This window comes from Cupressus sempervirens, chromosome 6 (genome assembly GCF_028749045.1).
Source record: "Cupressus sempervirens isolate cs-2001-9-10 chromosome 6, ASM2874904v1, whole genome shotgun sequence".
NCBI classification, from domain to species: domain Eukaryota; kingdom Viridiplantae; phylum Streptophyta; class Pinopsida; order Cupressales; family Cupressaceae; genus Cupressus; species Cupressus sempervirens.
Genome location: NC_143123.1, coordinates 330936828 through 330955991, shown reverse-complemented (window position 1 = coordinate 330955991; position 19164 = coordinate 330936828).

The window sequence follows — 19164 nt, the reverse complement described above, 5'->3', positions numbered from 1 at the left end:
GTAGAACATATTAAAGCTTTTAAAAATTATTCTATTAATGCTAGTAGCTCAGAAGGTGCATCAGGGGGAACTCTGATGTTATGGAAGAAGAATTACTCTGGATCCATCCTAATTGCAAGCAAACATCTTATGATAGCCAAAATTACTAATGTTGACCAGAAGGATGGATGGTATATAGCGAATATCTACGCTCCCAACACTAAGCAACTAAGGAAAAAGATTTGGGAGACCGTTTCCAAGTTTAAAAGTAAGGACTATTTTGGAAGCTGGATTATAATGGGAGACTTCAATGTGCCTCTCTATGATCACAAAAAAATGGGAGGTAATGCTACCTAGCTGGAAGGGAGATTGGATTTACTGGAATTTATAAATAAAGAGGGCTTAATGGATATGGACCTCCATGGAATTCAATTTACCTGGAGTAATAAGAGAGTAGGTAATGAATGTATTCAGGCCAAGCTTGATCATGCTCTTATTTCTCCAAATTAGACTAAAGATTTTAGGTGCAAGTTGGAAGCCAGTCAGAAAATTGGATCGGATCATTTCCCCCTCATATTTTCTACTGCTAAAATCAATCTCAAGAAGAATTTTCCTTTTAGATTTGAGAAGATGTGGCTGCAACAACCTCAATTTGAAAGTAAATTGGAAGAATGGTGGAGTATTGATATTGAAGGGACAACCCTTTATAGAGTTGCTTCTACGCTCAAGAATGTTAAAAGGGAAGTTAAAACTTGGAACAAGAATAGTTTTGGGAACATCTTTGAGAACAAAATTGTAATGAAGGAGGAAGTTCTTATAACCCAGGAAAAAATTCAGAAGGTTGCTTATACTCCTGATCTTCTCATTGAAGAAAATGAAAAATTGGCTCAATATCATGATATCATCACTAAAGAAGAAATCTACTAGAGACAAAGGTCAAGCATATTATGGTTGAGTGAAGGTGATAAAAAAACCAAATTTTTCCATCTCTCTACTCTTAAACATAGGGCAAAAATGCACATATCACACCTTAAAAAGGGAGATCTGAAGATTATAGAGGACAACACCATCATGGAAGATATGGTGACTTTTTTCTCTTCTCTTATGACAGCTGATCATAACATAAATCTGGAGAGTCAGGCTGAAATCCTTAAAGTGATTCCTCCTCTGGTTTCGAAGGAATAGAATAAAATGTTAAGCTCTATACCTAAGGATGATGAAATTTTCAAAGCTGTCAGCTCCCTAGGAGGAGATAAAGCTCCTGAGCCTGGTGGTTTTCCCATGTTTTTCTTCCAAAAACTTTGGAAATTTGTGGGCAAAGATGTTTGTGATGTTGTGAAGGAATTCTATGGAGCTAAACAGATGCTTGAGGAAGTCAACTCCACCTTTTTGTGCCTAATCCCAAAGAAAATTGGTGTTGATTCTCCTGATCTTTTCAAATTGATCAGCCTTTGTAATTCTTTGTATAAAATCATTTCCAAAGTTCTTACCTCCAGACTTATCCAAGTGATCCCTTTGATTATTGTTGATCAACAAAATGGCTTCATCCTTGGTAGGCATATCCTTAACTCTATCATCTCTACTCATGAGAATATTCACTCCTTATCTTGTTCTAACAATCAGGGGTTCATTATGAAAGTGGATATTGCTAAGGCCTATGACAGAGTTGATTGGTCTTTCCTCTTAAAAATTCTGTCTTCTTTCGATTTTGATCACAAGGTAGTTGGTATTATTCATCAATTGATCTCTACCTCTTCTATTGTTGTTTTGGTTAATGGAAGCTCATCTCAGTTCTTTTATCCCTCTCAGGGTTTGAGACAAGGTGATCCTTTATCTCCTATCCTTTTTGTAATCATGGTTGATTGCTTGGGGAGGCATATTGGGGATTTGGTCCATAGAGGTATCATTAAGGGTTTACAACCTTCCTCCCATCCTCTTGTTTTCTCTCATGGACAATTTGTTGATGATACCATCTTCTTGGGTAAGGCCAAAGTTAAGGAAGCTAGAAATTTGAAGCAATCTATTGACTTATATTCCTCTGCCTCTGGTCAGTTGGTTAATTGGAATAAAAGAGCTATGTACTTTATAAATACCCCTATCCAGAGACAAAATAAAATTGCTAAAATCCTTGGATGTTCTATAGGATCCCTCCCCTCTTCTTACTTAGGCCTCCCTCTAGGTCTGAAGATCACTAATACCTTCTGGGAAGATCTAATTAACAAATTTAGCAAGAAACTTGTGGGATGGAAAGGGAATCTTTTAAGCTAGGCTGGTAAGTTAACTCTTCTCAAAGCTTGTCTTCAAAGCATACCAACTTATGCTTTAAGTCTCTTTAGAATCCCTACTAAATTTGTTGAGTCTATTGAAAAAATTCAAATAAATTTCCTTTGGACTGGTTCTAAGGAGAAAAGGAGAATGCCTTTAATTGCTTGGGATAATGTTTGCAAACTGTTAAGAGAATAGGGTTTGGGAATTAGGAAAATCAGATGCATGAATGATGTTCTTTTAGCAAAACAAGGTTGGAGAGTCTATCATGACAAAAAAGAGTGGAGTACCATTTGGAAACAAAAGTACCTCTTCAATGCTAAATCCCTTCCTGATTTCCTCTCTGCCCTGATGTTTTTCATCCTTCCTCTATATGGGGGCTGTTTAGGGGACCAAGAAAACTCTAGGAAAAGGATGTTCATGGAAAATTGGTAATGGGCTACAGGTGAAATTTTGGGAAGATGTTTGGTTAATGGATCATCCCTTGTTTGAAGATTTCCTTGACAATGATCTTGTTGACTGATGCAAGCAGAGATTTGGCATATTAGTTAGTCATTATTGGCAGAATGATTCCTGGGTGAACTTAACTGATGTTGATCAAGGCTTCAGCAATATCCAATTATCTCTCAATGATTTTGCTCTTTATTCTAAGCTTGAGGATGAGGTTATTTGGCATACTGACCCTAGTGGCCATTTTAAAGTATCTTCTATATTTGCCCCAAAGGATAAGGGAAGTCAACCTCTTTGGTCTCATGCCTGGATTAAGGGTCTCATTCCCAAAATTAATATCTTCTTTTGGAATTAATATCTTCTTTTGGATTCTTCTTCAAAATAAAATTTTGACCCTAGATAATTTGAAAAAAAGAGGTATTAATGTGGTTAATAGGTGTATTTTATGCAAAAATGGTTTTGAAGATAGAAACCATATGTTTTTTAATTGCTCCTACACCCAGCAAGTCTGGACTGAGATTCTTAACTTCTGGGGTAAAACATGGGTCCATCAAAACAATGTGGAGCTCTCTTTTAGAAGCTGGTTTTGCCCCTCTAAGGATCTTGATGCTCTTTTTCTTTGCAAACTTACTCTCCCTCACCTCTGGTGGGGAATCTAGAAAGAAAGAAATAATCAAATTTTTAGGAGTAAAGATCTTTCAGGATGGGTGCTTGGTCAGAATATCATTAGAGCCATCAAGGAGAACTTTAAATCCCAGAGAATTTCTGAGCAAACTTTCCATTTTGAGAACCCTTTACGATCTAAAAGGTCCAATTTGAAAACTGATAATCCAAGATTGAGTATAAAATGGAAGGCGCCTCCTTTTGGATGGATCAAAGGGAATTTTGATGGGGTTGTTAAGGGAAACCCGGGAAGAGCGGGATGTGGAGGGGTCCTGAGTGATGTTATAGACGCTATTGCTATCCCTATTGGTAAATCTAATAGCCACATTATTGAAGCTACTACTGCCCTCTATACTATTAAGCTAGCTGTCGATTTGGGGTATTCCAAATTATGGTTGGAAGGTGATTCTTTGAACATTATAAATACCTTAAATAATAAAAATGCAATCTCATGGTCTATTGACACTATGGTTATGGAAATCAAAACCTTAATTCAAAAATTTGAAAAGGTGGTCATTTCCCATACTTACCGTGAGGCCAATGGTGTTGTTGAATAGATAGCCAACTATGCTGTTCAAATGGGGCATAAGGTGAGGTGGCATGAGGAATTAAAAATGCATGCTGATCTTAAAATGATTAGTAATTATGAAGCCATTCACTCCGAAGTGGGAAAGATTTGTTTGGATTAGCAATTTAATGATTTGGTGGAGTGGCCTTAAGGCTTTCAGATTACCTTCCCCGAGGAGGTACATTCATGTGAATGCAATGTGGTCTTAGCACGTATCTTCTAAAAGGTGACCTCCAAATCATGCAACTTAAAACTGGTTTCCTTTCAACCTTTTCACATTATGTATCTGGGTGTTTATGGTTTTGTGTTTGCTTGGCAGAATGGGGGGTGAGCCGTGGAAACAAGAACCCAAAAAATGTGACGACTGGAAGGCTCGTTAGGATCTTTGGAAGATTCTTTAGAAAGGGAAGGTGGTTAGTTATCTGGAGCGTTTGCATGGCTTCAAACCCCATATCACTACCACTTTCTTTAAAAATTGGGCTGATGAAAGAGTCACTCTCCATGGAGTCACTATGAAGCTTACTGAGGACTTCATTACCAAGCTCACAGGGCTCCCCACAGGTGGCATAAAGTTCTCAAAACAGACCAGTATCTCCAATGCAGCCTATAAAAAATTTCCTAAGATGGATAATGAGGAGAAGCAACTGGAAAAGAGTGGAGACTTCTTTGATGTGGAGCAAATTAAAGGTATCTGGCGTGATGTGCTTTGTTGCATTCGTGAGTACTTTATCCTGGATGGTAGGAACAAAAGAGTTCATAAATTTCATTTTTTTTTTCTCAACCACTTTAGACACAAGGATAGAATTTTTTTCCCTTTCTATCTGTGTTTTTTGTTGCTTCAAAGTTTATTTTCCCATAGGAAGAAGGAGTCTCGACCTATTTTACATGAAGGTCTGATACTTCTTATTGAGGGCTTTTGTAAAAATAAGTCCATTGCTTTGACTCCTTCTTCTGACAATCATAAAGGTTCTTGGTCCAAGAAGTGTAAGAAGGATGAGAATGTTAAAGGGAAAGAAAAGGTAAAACCTAAACCCTCCAATTCTTAAAAACATATTGTTGAAACTGAGTCTGAGTCGAAGAGTTTTGAGGGTTCTAAGAAGGATATCTTGGAGGAAGAGGAAGGGACAGATGTTGGGGAATTCAGCTCAAATTTGGAGGGATATCTGAAAACAAAAGGAAATTTTGATAAAGAAAAAGAGGAGGATACATCAGAGGGTAACTCAGAACAGAGCATCTCTGACAATGCGGGTTATCAGACTATGTCTGTGGGGGGTGTTAAAGACAAAGATAACTTAACTGATGACCCAATTACTATGAAGGATGTGGATCATATGGTTCAGGCTTTGACTCCTACTACGGAGACTGGGGAACAACAAAAAGAGGATCCAGTCTAGCAAGATGCCCCTATTGAGAATAGAGAGGAGGTCTAGATGGATAGGGAGGAACAAATGGAAAAGGTTGGTTCCCCTCTACATGAGAGTACTGATGACATTTGTGACTCACCGTAGAGGGGCAACAAGCCTTCCTTCTTACATTTTGCCAAGCTTAAAGTAGACTCTATTCTCCAAGTTGATTCTTGGATCTATAATGAAATTATGGGGCTGAAGAAGAAAGTGGAAATAATGCAACACAACCAGGATGTTGATCGGGCCATAATTAATCACTTGGAGGTGCAAATGGGAGATATCCCTAAAAAACTTAAAGATTATGAGTTAAATCTTAGAATGCTCATCAAGGAAAGTGGTACAAAAATGGAGCAGATAACATCAAACATTTGTGCCACTGCAGCTAGCCTTGGAAAAAGAGTTAATGAAGATACTATTTCTTTAGAGGGCCCGAGTAAGAGGACAAGGCAGAGTTCAAGGAAGAAAGCCTTGCAAGCTGCTGTGACTTTGACTGCCAACTCCATTCAGAACATTGTTACAAGGAAGGAGGCTGTCAAGATGATTACGGAACTGCAATAGAAGCTTTGGGTCTTCTGTGTTGTTTCAGTTTATGTATAGGTCCTTTTTCTGGTCTATGTTTTTGGTTCTGGTAACTGGTTCTGGTTCTGTTTTTTGGTAAAACTTTATTTCAGGTTCCAGGTCCTTGTAAAACCTGGATACTTTTATTGAACTTTGCTAGTGGTTTTAGGTCCATGCAAAACTTGGTTTTCATTCTGCTTTTCAGTAGGTTTCAGGACTATTCCTAGTGGTTTTAATTGCCTATCTTTCTTGTTTTTGTTAAAAGGGTTTCGGGGCCCCTTCAAAACTTGCTTTTACCATAATCTAAACTTTTTTTTTTTTTTCCATTTGTTCTACTTCTTTTTCTTTTCCAATAAAAGCTTCATTTGAGCCTTTTACTTTAGTAGGCTTTGTTTGTATTTTCTCCTAAAAGTCAAATAATTTTGCATTCCTAACATGTTGAGATTCCTCTTTGGTTTTTCATCTTATCGTTGTTTGTTCAACTCCATCTATGATTTTATTCCCATAAAATTTACCTTTATGCTTCTTTGAGGTGTCAATTTTTAGCTGCAACCTCTTTTCTTTTTTGTTTATCCTTGTGCATGCTAACTTTTAATTGGATTTATCTACATGTTCAATAAATGGATACCTTTAGGCCCATTCTATTTGAAAATTCTTGATCAATAGATCCCACTTCTGATCTTTTTGCCCTTCTATGGTCATGCACCATCATAATCTTTGGCATTCTCATCCAAGTTTTTTACATCATTCTGGACGCTTTGGGTATTTACCTAGAAATATTCTTCAAGTTGATTGTGATCAAAGATATCGAGTCTACCAACTTCTTTAATATGTGGCAGTGGTGTACACTAATACTTGTAGGTTGGGAATCTTGTAAAAGTACTTGTGATGATGTAGCTTCATGATTTTGGTGACAAACTTTTTTTCCACTAAAGTACAATGATAAGGTTATGTATCTTGCTAAGCTTTCTTGGTTTTCCCAACATGTAGGACTCTTACTCCAATTTATGTTTGGATTCTCCAATGAAATAAAGGTTGCCAAAAAAAAAATTGGTTGAAGAAATGACAATAGACTATCACATATATTTATTTAAATATGATTCATTGATCGCATGACCAACAATACAAAATATAGATGTCGTCAATGTCTGAGGTCTCTCGGGTGAACACTGACCACTAACTTATACCCTCTAAATAAGAATGAACTCAAAATTGCAAACAGATAGAGGTTTGAGTACACTTAAAAAAATAATCACCCACCTTTGCGTCAATTGCAATCACCAATGCTATCGACAGTATGAGACTTCACTATTGATCATAATTGAAAGAACCAACTAAACTGAATTATGTAAAACAAAACTAATCTATGAATGCATTTATACTAGTCAGTCTTTTTTGTCAAATTCAATGACAAGCTTATAGGGAACAAATATTTGGCGAATCTTGTGTAATAATAACACATATTATGTCATTTTTGAGGGAATTTATGGTTCTCTTGCTATATTGCCATGAATAATAGAGTTGGAAAAAATTGTATTGATTGGTGACACACGTCCGCAAAATGACAAACAAATTTTAGCCCTCTAAATAAATCTTTATAAAATCACAAGTGAATTTAGGTCATCCAAAATTTTCCTTCAAAAATTATAGGCGAATGTGTTTAACTTGTTGTGCCCAAAAAACAAATTCGATTGGCTATATCATGCCAAAAATGGAGATAATTGCATAAATCATAGGCAATGGGCCCGAGTGTGCGATCCACTGTTTATAATGTTCAAGCGACACACCTTGTCCCATATGCTCAGCTTATTCGTATGATCCCAACTTGCCAATGTGCAAAATTTCCCAATTGGCAAAAAAAACACCACTAAGATTATCTTTTTTGCAACTAATATTTACTAAAACAACTGTAACTCACCCAAATCAACACATAAGAAGTTGTGGTCATAGACATAAAGTCTACACTCACCCTGCAACACAAATGGATGCTCACATACTCAGGTCTATCGTACATTGTTTGTACTCTATTGATTAATAGCCCACAACATACAAAATTTGAGTTTGTCTTACAACTACAAAACATATATTGACATCAATGACAGAAACTTGTGATCATATCTTCATGCCAACAACAATTCCAACTCAATAATCCATCAACAATCTCCCCTAATCCTAACATCTAGTACACACATTATACATCGAACAAGTAGTTCTATTTAATTCATATTGTTATCTTAATTTAGATAATTGTATTTTCTACGACTACTAAACTTGAACTTTAAGATAAAAAGAAATTTGTACCTAAGAATTATCTAAAAATGCATGTCAATCAAATCTAATAATAAACGTAACATATTTAAATATGTAAAATATTATATACTTGAAAATATATGCAAATTTATGATATGATCGATGTACATTGCCCCTACGCCTTTCACATCATGATGACTATATCAAAATTGCCCTAAGATATTCGTTACCTTGAAATTCAAGGTTTATGAATATAATTGTTTTGCTTTAATCTAAAATAGTGTTTTTTTTGGGCTTGTATAGAATTATTGGAGGCAAGTTCGAGATGACGAGGAATAGAACGACAAGCGATTGCATAGGGGAAAAAACAAGATATTTGATGTGGTCATTGAAGGGGTACGAACATGATGCACAAATGGTCAATAATGGCTAGGTTTAAAAAATCCTATTAAAAAATGACGTGTGGATAGATTCATGGAACACAATCATTATAAAGCAACCCAATGAAAACGATAACAAATTAGATTTCTTTACGCAAGTTTCAACTCATGCAAAACAGAGTTCCCCTCTTTGTCTCTACGTCAACAATATCCAATGATGTAAGATCCATTTGCCACGTGGCATTTTTAGTTTTATGGCTTTCCTCTAATACGTGGAGCATAGTCGGCAAAGCTTTCCAGGCGTATTTTTTTATTTTTAAATTTACGGAGGTGCATATGATGATCATAGTGTAAAATTTCATGGAATTATTTTGTGTTCTCTATTTTCAAAAGTATATTTCGTATGAAAGATAGTGGCGTCCAATTCCTTCCTAATTTCTATGGAAAGGGATTAATCCTATTCTATATACAAAATGAGAAGAGAGAATTTTTTTTTAATTTTTTTTAACACGATATAAATGAAATATAGTTGAGTGTTGTGTAAGATCTTAGTCATTGTAAGATAGTCAACTTTAACAATATAAATAACATATTAGTTTTTGATAAGATAAACAGGTTTTAAGGGATCCTAAAATCCATAAGTTTTACAAAAACAAGGCTGATAATAAGCCAAAGAAGCCCAGCCAAAACAGAGGTCCAACAACTGAAAATAAGCCCGAAGGCCCAGCCCAAAACAAAGGCCCACAAAAAGGCCAGAAAACAAACAAACTAAAACAGACTACAGAAAGCCTGTCGAAAAGCCAAAAGCCAGGAAGACGAAAAGACAAAAGACATATTAGTTGAGTGCTATCTTAGATCTTAAATCTTAATTTTGTAAGGGATGATGATTGAATTGTGTTATAGTAAATTTGTTGATATAATGGTTATTCTTTTGGGGAAGTGGTTCTACTGTCGAGTCTCTAATTGTTAATTTTATATAAATTTAAAAAATAATAACTAAAAATTTATTGATAAATATATCATGTATTAATAGTCACTCATGACTGTTGAGACATTTGCACATAAGTATTGATAATTTCTAAGGTACCTGAGGTGGTTATAGTGCACAATTATTGCGGCCTCTTTAAATAGGTATGACTATATTTTGAAATAATGACTTTTTGAACTCTTGTACACATGACATATGGAAGCCAAAGCAATAGCTATAAACAATTAACTTACATATGAAGACAACATAATTTTTTTTTTCACAACCCGATTTTCTATTTACAACCTATAGATCTGTGACATTAGTTTTTCATTAATGCAAAAACAAGTTTTGAAAGGACCCCAAAACCCTTTACAACTTAAGATGATAGTATTCATTAAAGACCACCAAGCAAAAATTTTGCAAATAAGAAGGAGCCAAACCCTCATCAACAACAAAACGCTGCTAAACAACCAACAAACCTAGACAACAAATAGAATAGACCAACAACCAAAAGAGACTAACAGTATATAAGACAAACTAAGCCACCTATTTGAGGAACACAACAACTTCCTCTTCCAGCTAAGAAAGATTTTGTAGGGAATCTCTGATGTCGTTCTACACTTTAGAAGCTTCCACGAGTTTCTTCTTCATGCTTGCCCTAATACGCCTTCAAGGACCAACACCTTGTCCACCTACTTTCAACTTCTTGATCAACATTTATCACAAGTTTACCCTTTTGGATACCTTCCAACATAGAATAAAGACATTTGAGATTGTCAATTGAAGCCTTTAGGCCTCCATGTGACGTAGTGCAAGGCAGGAGAATCCCCAAAGGAGATGTCTTATCCCCTAGCAAATAACCACATAGTGGAATGTAAACAATAATGCAGATATTTAGATCCACACAATGCAAATTCTCATAATGAGATTTTCATCCAACATGCGTAGTTGTAAGGTCTCCTGGGTTACGAACAAATACATCAACAATGACAATAAAAGTTTAGCAAGATCCAAACCACTAGCTAGCCCAAATCCACAACCTCATAGAGAACTCCGAGAAGAATCTAAACTCGTGCTCACAAGCTACCAAGTAACCTTCTTGTTTCCCAAGCCCACAACAACTAGCTCTACTCATAAACTTTGCTCTCTCAACTACTCCTTCTCCATGTTGACTGATAATTACTCTAGACTCCACAAGACCCTCTACTTATACTAAACCAAGCCACAAGTCGCCCTAGAATAATAGACATTATATAAACACTCACATTAAATACACCCTCGAGCCACAAGTTGGCTTGGCTACAAACATTAAATACATAACAAAAACTTAAATACTTAGGGCACGCCCCAATTTTACAATGCATAACCAATTCATGAGATCACATAAGAATACACACACACTTAGACATAGGTCCACATGCCAACCAACTATCCAAATCCAAGAGCGAACACACCAACTCTCTTAGATCAAAGCTCACAAATACAATCTCCAAAGCTCAGCTAGTAAATAGAAACACATTACTAACAACCACTAAAATGGCTCTAACTCCAAGACAATGACTCCAAACATCACACGCACTTAAGGAAAGATTCCCCAATATGCCTCAAACAGATCCCCAACTACACGACTCATAAGTCCACAAACTCTAGCACGAATCCCCTACATACATGATTTTTCATGCTCTTGCATCACCATGGCTATAATGGATGAGTTTTTCAACATAACTTCATTTTTGTCAATCTTCTAAATGAGACTCTGCATCTTGTTTTCCATCTTTGTGACCAAACTTCCATTTAACTTGGCATTATCTTGTCCAAGAGAGACAAACTCTTTCTTACTAGTACTAACCTCTTTGTTATCCTCCATGTCCTTCAACAACATCTCCAACTTATTAGCAAGATTTTGATGCTTAAGATGGAGATTTTGAATTTCTTGAACAATCCATTTGTCTAGTTTGATAGAGTAAATATACTTGGCTTTCGCAATTGGAGGATGCCTTTTCTATAGTCCTTGTTACTGTTGAGGTCTTTAGAATTCAGCTAGAGAGATTCCCCCTTCTACACTTTATCACAATGATCATTCTGGATATCTCCAGGATCCAAGTTCTCCTTCATAGAGATAATAGAAGGAGAGGGAATGTCGTTATTAATAAAATATTTATAGTAAACTAAAATAGGCCCTTTTTTCTTTGTACTGACAACCACTCTTCCCATCACCCACATAATGGTGGATAGCCTCCTCTCTTTTGTTATCCTCTCCCAAATCTTTAACAAGAATTTTTGCCTTAATCTCAATATCTATCATTTGTTCAATCTCTATATGATAGCACTGACCTCATCTTCAAAGTAGTGACATTCTTCTCCATCATCTGACTTCTCAAAATCCATACCTTCTTCAGTGCCCATATTCCCCTCATTATCATCAATAGTAGGGACATGTTTACCACCTCTTTCATCACCTTCGATATCTCTACTACCTTCCATATTAGATTTTATTTTAAGTTTTTTTTTCTTAATAGGAGAAATCACTTTCATATTATCCTCCTCTTTATCATCCTCTACCTCTATATCTTTGACTTTGTCAAACATCAAGATGTTGGAATTTGGATTAGGCTTCTAGACAATGGGAGGGGTATTCAATTTCAAACTGCCCTCATTAGACTCATTCAACTTTCCCTTACCTTTATCCCCTAGAAATTTGAAGGGTTTGCCCAACCCCTGATATATAATCTCTATAGTACTCATATATAAGATAAATGAGACCTTCATGAGGTAGAGATTTAATAACATTATTTTGGTGCTCTTTAATGCTATTGTTAAGAGATCAGAGATGACAATAGGGAAAAGAAACCCTTATTTTATGATAGAAGTGATAAGCAATACAAAGTGGAAATTATGAACCCTAGTGAAATGTACATCAACAAGAAAGTATTCCATAATCAACTTAAGCATGTTTTCCTAAATGGGTTTTATATGGCCCATCTCATAAAAATTAGACTTACCTTTAACTAGAATAGATTTCTTCTTGTTCAAGTTTATAAATAACTTCACTGCCTTGTTCAAAAGTTTCACCTCTTTATGAAATTTCATCCTAGTCAAGGGAAGATTAGTGATTTTTGTGATCATCTCATAATAGAGAGCAACATGTTTCTCATAAAGAGTTAAAGACCCATTATTCTAGCTAGCAACAAAGCTCTTGGTGATTTTTTTCAAAGTGGGGTGTAACCCCTCACTTCTCAGGGTTCCTCCAAACTTTAACTTCCTTCTTCCACTCATAGGTGTTGGGCTCCTCTCTCTTTAAATCGTTGCCCATACTGGACTTGTCAATCTAAAAGCTGAGTGTATCTAATGAAAATGATGGACTAAAAAAATAAAGCTAAGCACCCAAAAAGTATGTGATAACTAAGTTTCCTTAGTAATTGTCCAATCTAACAAATGATTTTCAGTACAACTATAATAATTAAAAACAACTATATATTATTTCCTTTATGTCTTAAATTATTTTCATAATTAATGAGGTTAATAATTTCCTCCTTGATGCTATTTTCACCTTGCCATCTAATGATATCATCAATTGTGATGTCATATTACCTAGATGATATGCCACCATATCAGTTTCTCCATAATCATGAGTGAAGTAGAACCCATCAAAGTTTTGAACCATATATTTGATTTTTCTGATGATATGGTGTATAGTCTAGGAAGCCTCAGTTTTCCCCCTTACACCCTTTATTACATTTTTTGAGTATCCTTTTAGCTAGACATTACCACAACTCATATCCTTAGCCAACATCACAGTGTGAATGAAAACCATCGCTTCTTCCACGGGATTGGATTGAATGCCTAGGGGCATCATGATAGCACCAATATTATTACCAAAGTTCTCCCTAATCACACCACCACAACTAAACTATCCAGGGTTACCTTCAACCACATTGTCAATGTCGACTTTATCCCATCCCTAAGGTGGAGATGTCAAAATTAAATCATTCCTACAATTAATCTTGTTTATATTCAAACCAAAAAAGTTCCAATCCTAGATGAATAGAGATTTAGGGAACTGGCTAGAGAAAATTAGAGATTTTCATTAATACTTCTGAAGGTTTTTTTCCAAATAACCTTCAAAGGCGAGTGAAGATCCCTAAAAATCATATTTCTATGTTCTTTCCAAATGTTCTAAATGAGATAAGGAGTTGTGAGATCCCAAAGCTTTCTAGTTTCCTTATGGGGGACTAGACATTACCATTGGATAAAAAGTCCTACACAAAATTAGGAAGAATCTAACAAATATTCCATCTTTTGAAAAGGTTGGCCTACACTTCAAGTGAAAAAGGAAAATTCAAAAGAATGTGAGAAGATGATTCAACATATGCAAGACACAAATAACACCTGTTGGGGAGGTTAAATCCCCTTTTGCAAAGATCATCATTGGTGAGAATCTTATATTGTAAGAAAAGCTAATAAAAGATATTTATCTTGGGAATTAGAGACTTAACCCAACCATTATCCTAGAAGAGACAATCATCATCTTTGTGGAGCATCAACAAAGTAGAGGAAATAGAGTATCTACCATCAACACTACAAACACAAACCAAATGATCCATAGAATTAGTCCTAACTAACCATGTTTGTGGAACTTTATTATAAGGTTCAAGAGCATGATTCATATTTTTCAATTTAATATATTCTTAATTTGTCTAATATTCACTAATGAATATTCGCACAAAATCCTCACATATATTAACAATGTGATCATATTATGTTATGCTTGACATGAGCTTCTCAAGCAACCAACAATCATCCTAAAGTTTAATCCTCCTTTCATTTCCTAAATTCTAGCTCTTGCCTTAAGAAGCCATATTCTTATATTTTAGGATGTTATTCCATATTTGAGAACCACAAATCTAGAAGGAGGAGGTAAATAAATCTTCAAGAGAGGGGGAAGCATACAAATATTTTCATTTAATTATCAGATTCCATTCCTTTTTGTCCCCAAATATAATCCAAATTATTTTTCCATAAGATCTTTATTGAGATTTCTAATAGGTCTTAATCCAAGACCACCATATCTTCTAGGATTGCACATATCATCCCAAGAAAGAAGAGGAAGACAATTCTTTTCTTCAACTCCCAATTGGAGGAACCTCTTTTAGATCTTCTTAATCATGTCAGCACATTTTACAAGGATCCAAAAAATGCTCATGACATAGACTCTCATTTTTTGTAGAGTCACTTTCAAAAGTTGGACTTTTCTAGCTTGACTCAAAAGTGCCCCTTTCGATCCAACAAGCTTCTGGATGAATCTATTAATATGGGAGTTCCAGAAAGAATTAGGTAGTTTGGAGCTCAAAGGAAGACCCAAATAGGAGGATGGAAATGAGGAAATGTTGCAACATAATATAGAAGAAAATTTTCCTTACCCATCCTCATGAGTATTAATGAAGAAGATAAAACTCTTATTCTAGTTAATGAGCTGATTGAATGCATTATTGTAAGAAGTAAGAGCCAACTTAAGATTTCTAGCCTCCTTAATAGTTAAAGCTCCCATCATGATCATTTCATCCACAAATTATTTGTGGGAACAAGTGATGTCAACAAAAGTAGGGTGTAAGCCTTGAAATTTTCTTTCTTGAGCAAGTTCAAAAATAGATCTTCCCATGTTTTCTATCATAATAGAAAATATAATTGGGGAAATGGGATCCCCTTGTCTGAGACCTCCAGTGGGTTTAAAGAAATTTGAAGAGACCCCATTCACAATAATAGTCATAGAAGAAGTAGAATTAAATTGATAAATACAATTAACAAACATATCCCCCAAAATAAAGGACTTGAGAACCTTACATGGGAAGACCCAATCCACACAATCATAAATCTTTGATAGATCCAATTTTTTATTTATTTATAAGAGGGAATAAAGCAACACATCTTACTAAAATTAGGATAGAACATAGAAGGCATTGCATAGATAAGAGCCTCTTGATCCTCACCTTTTAAGTTATAATTGACTGAGAGAAGGTTGGAAAATGATCTTTTCATCTCCAGTTGAAAATCTTATTCACGATCAATCCTCCCATCTCACACTTGAATATGAGAAATCTGTAACGCCCTGCCAAGGGATCCAAAAGAATTAACCTAAAGTTTTACTAAGTTTGCTAAACATTTTTTTTTAAAAAGTAAGAATGTATAACATACACATCAAACACATATTAGCGGAAGCAATAACATGTAATCATCGACAAACATACATAACAGGTTACATTCCTTAAGGGTCCCAAGACGTTGAGTCACTTTTAAATTTAATTAATTCTAAGTCTAACAACTACCACATCCGCATGAAAGAATAATAAGAAAGTCCAATGTCCATATAATATACATTTGTTTCGAATGCCTCTTGGTAAATTAATTCGGAATGCTCAATCATCCACTGTACATGTCACAGGGTATGAAAGGCTTAAAAGAATATACATATGTAAAAATAAAGATACATCACCCTCAAATCCATGATACAAAGTACAGTAAAATAAATGAAATCATTCACCATACATGATGCATCCATACATCCATAATGATAAAACATCTGTCATAAAATCTAACCATCCATCGTAATAATCCAAGAACATAGTGAAGGTAAATGCCAACCAAGAAAGCTCCAGCCATGGTAACCACAGACGGATCTCAATGGTAAGAGTAAAAAGCACTACCACCCGACCGCGTGGAACGTAAATGGTCCACTCCCACTGCACTGAAGAGATAGTCTCAAGTCCCAAACAAGGTATCAAAACACAAAACACAAGTACTCTCTAAGTCTGGGAAATCCTAAAAGTATACTAACTCAAAGGTTCCAACATAGATAGACATCTAGACCCAGAGGCACACAAGACACATGTAGGAAACCTACTATGCAAGCGGGAAAAGTGTCATCACATGAATCACATTGGAAGTTACCCGAGCAATCCCTCAGGAATCTCGGGTCCCTAGTAATCCTGCGGCCACTAGTATCCTCTCGTACTGACGAGGCATACTATGGAATGCAAGGTCGCAACCAAGCGTTCTCTCTACCCCATCCTAGTCTGTACTAGCACTTAAGGCATGGGAGAGAACATACAATTAGTTTATTAGGTTCATTTAAGTCAATACTTAGGTGAGATGTTTTCACTTCTTACACCAACAACTTACAATGAGTCATCCCCAGAGCCACTTCGGGTCTCCCGTCCCTCATTGCAAGCCACTTCCCGACACTACACATAGATAACCTACCCTAGGCTCATGAAATCACAAAACACAAAATCACCTCAGTCTTATACAAGCAACTGGAAAGCATAAAAAGATAAGCCACAATAATCACATCAGTTCTCCACGAGAAACTGGAAAGCATCAAATAATATCATAATGATCACAACAGTTCTCTATCAACAACTGAAGGCATCAATGATAAGTCACAATACCCAATGGTTCTCCAACGAGCAACCAACAAGTATCCCAATAATAGATCACAATACTGATCGAAGACTCCAAAATGGTCAAGTCAAAACATGTCACAACATGACATCATAAAAAACAATCACTTAAAACACCTCAGCTTCACACAAGGAAATTGGAAAGCAATATCATTAAGTAAATACAAACATGTCATAGAGCATATCAACACATCACTGTGGTTGGGTTTTAGAAAGATCGAGACCAAAACAACATATCATCTCAATCACATAAACCCTCGGGCCTCTGGTAACAACCTAAACTAGTCAACATCTAATCAATCCCCAAAATACCCCAAAACACAAACATCATATATAAAACAAAACGTAGGTATCAAGTTTTGGTTCGGTTTGAAAACATGTTAATCAATGAAGTTTCCATTTTGTTTCAAGGTACGTTTCAAGCTCAAAAGATTTCTAAATAATCCTACAGGTTGACCCATTTACTTATTCGAATGAAAATACGATTACCCTCCCATCATATTTTAAAACAATAATTCTATAATTTTACCAAATAGTATTCATCATTAATTAAATTAAATTAAATTATTTTTTAATCAAATAAATTAATATTTATAAGTCTAAACACTCCTATTAATATCTTCATTAATTAATAATTTATTAATATTTGACCAAAAACTATTAATAAATTAATATTCACAAAACTATAATTAAAAAGTATTAAATGTTAATTAAAACTATTAAATAAAATTAATATATTAACATTATAAATAATAATAATAATAACTTTTTATTAAATAATATTAATTCAAATAATAATTAAAATTTAATATAAATTATTGCAAATAAACAAAATCGAATTCAAATTAAATATTGTAATGGCATGAAATAAAGTTTTGTTTTTATTATAAAAAAAAAACAAATCACAAGCGACTTACATCGTTGCCTGCACAAAGTATCGCAGCACACGACTGCTGTCGTAGTCGGCCTGCGTCAGCAGGTACGACTGCACAGCAGTCGGCTTGCCTTAATTAAAGGGCATGGGTGGGGGTATACCCCCACCAAATTATATATATATAAAAGCTTTGTGTGAATATTAATTAATTTCTTTTTTGAAATTGATTTATTTAAGTTATAAAATTTATAAATAAACAAATTTATTAAACAAATTATTATTATTATTATTATTAGAAATTGTTTCTTTCTTTAATCTGATAGAGAAAATAATTCCAACCCTACGAATTTTCTTTTTAATTTCAGGCCCCACCCAAATAAATACAATAATTCCTTAATCCAAAAACGAGGGTCTCTCCATTTTTCTTTTCTAATCCCTACGTGTACAGAAGATTAATTGACAAGCATCTATTAATTTTCAATATTGGAATGTATAAACTTTCATCACAGAGAATCTACAGTCACGAAGAAGACAGGAAGTAGGAAAATTGCGTAATTTAATCAGTGATCACAAGACCCTACCTGATCCTGATGCTAATTTGAAAACTCTGAAAAACTGTGAGAGAATTTGCTCCTCTCAATAACTTTCCTTTGAAAACTTTCCTAGAATTCTCCTTCTGAAATTCGCTGCCAAAAGATGTCTCCAAAATTCCTGTCTCCCCCCAAAATTCTTTCCCAAATTCGTTGTCCCTCAAAAATGAACCCCAAAGTTGTGATGAGGAATTTTCTCTTCAAATCGGGGCACTAATTGTGCGTTCACCCGAGAGGACTCCTTGCTCAACCGAGTTAACTCTAAAATTAACTTGTATTAATCTTTGCTTTATCATTAAATAAATTATTAAATAACTTTATTTAGTTTCCCTCTTGACTTCTATTTTTAATCTTTATTACTTTTAAATCCATGTGCACTTTATGAAATTAAAACAACATTATTATTTTCCCTGATTTTATCTTTTAATTAATTTCTTTTATTTTCAACTCAAGCTCACATCATGCAATCTAGAAACTTTAATAATTTAATATCTTTCAACTTTTAATTTATTTTAGAAACTTAATTGATAAAATATTTAATTAATTTAAATAACAATAATATTTAGCATTTATTTAAAAATGAACTCTAAATATATTATTATTAAATTAAATAAATATTATCATGTTCTAAATTATCCTTAAACTTTTATCTCCAAATTTTAATTCTTTTATTTAATTAATTTCTCAATTAATTAAATATTTAAAGATATCATATTAATTCTCCATTAAATTAAATCATTAATTAATCTTTTTA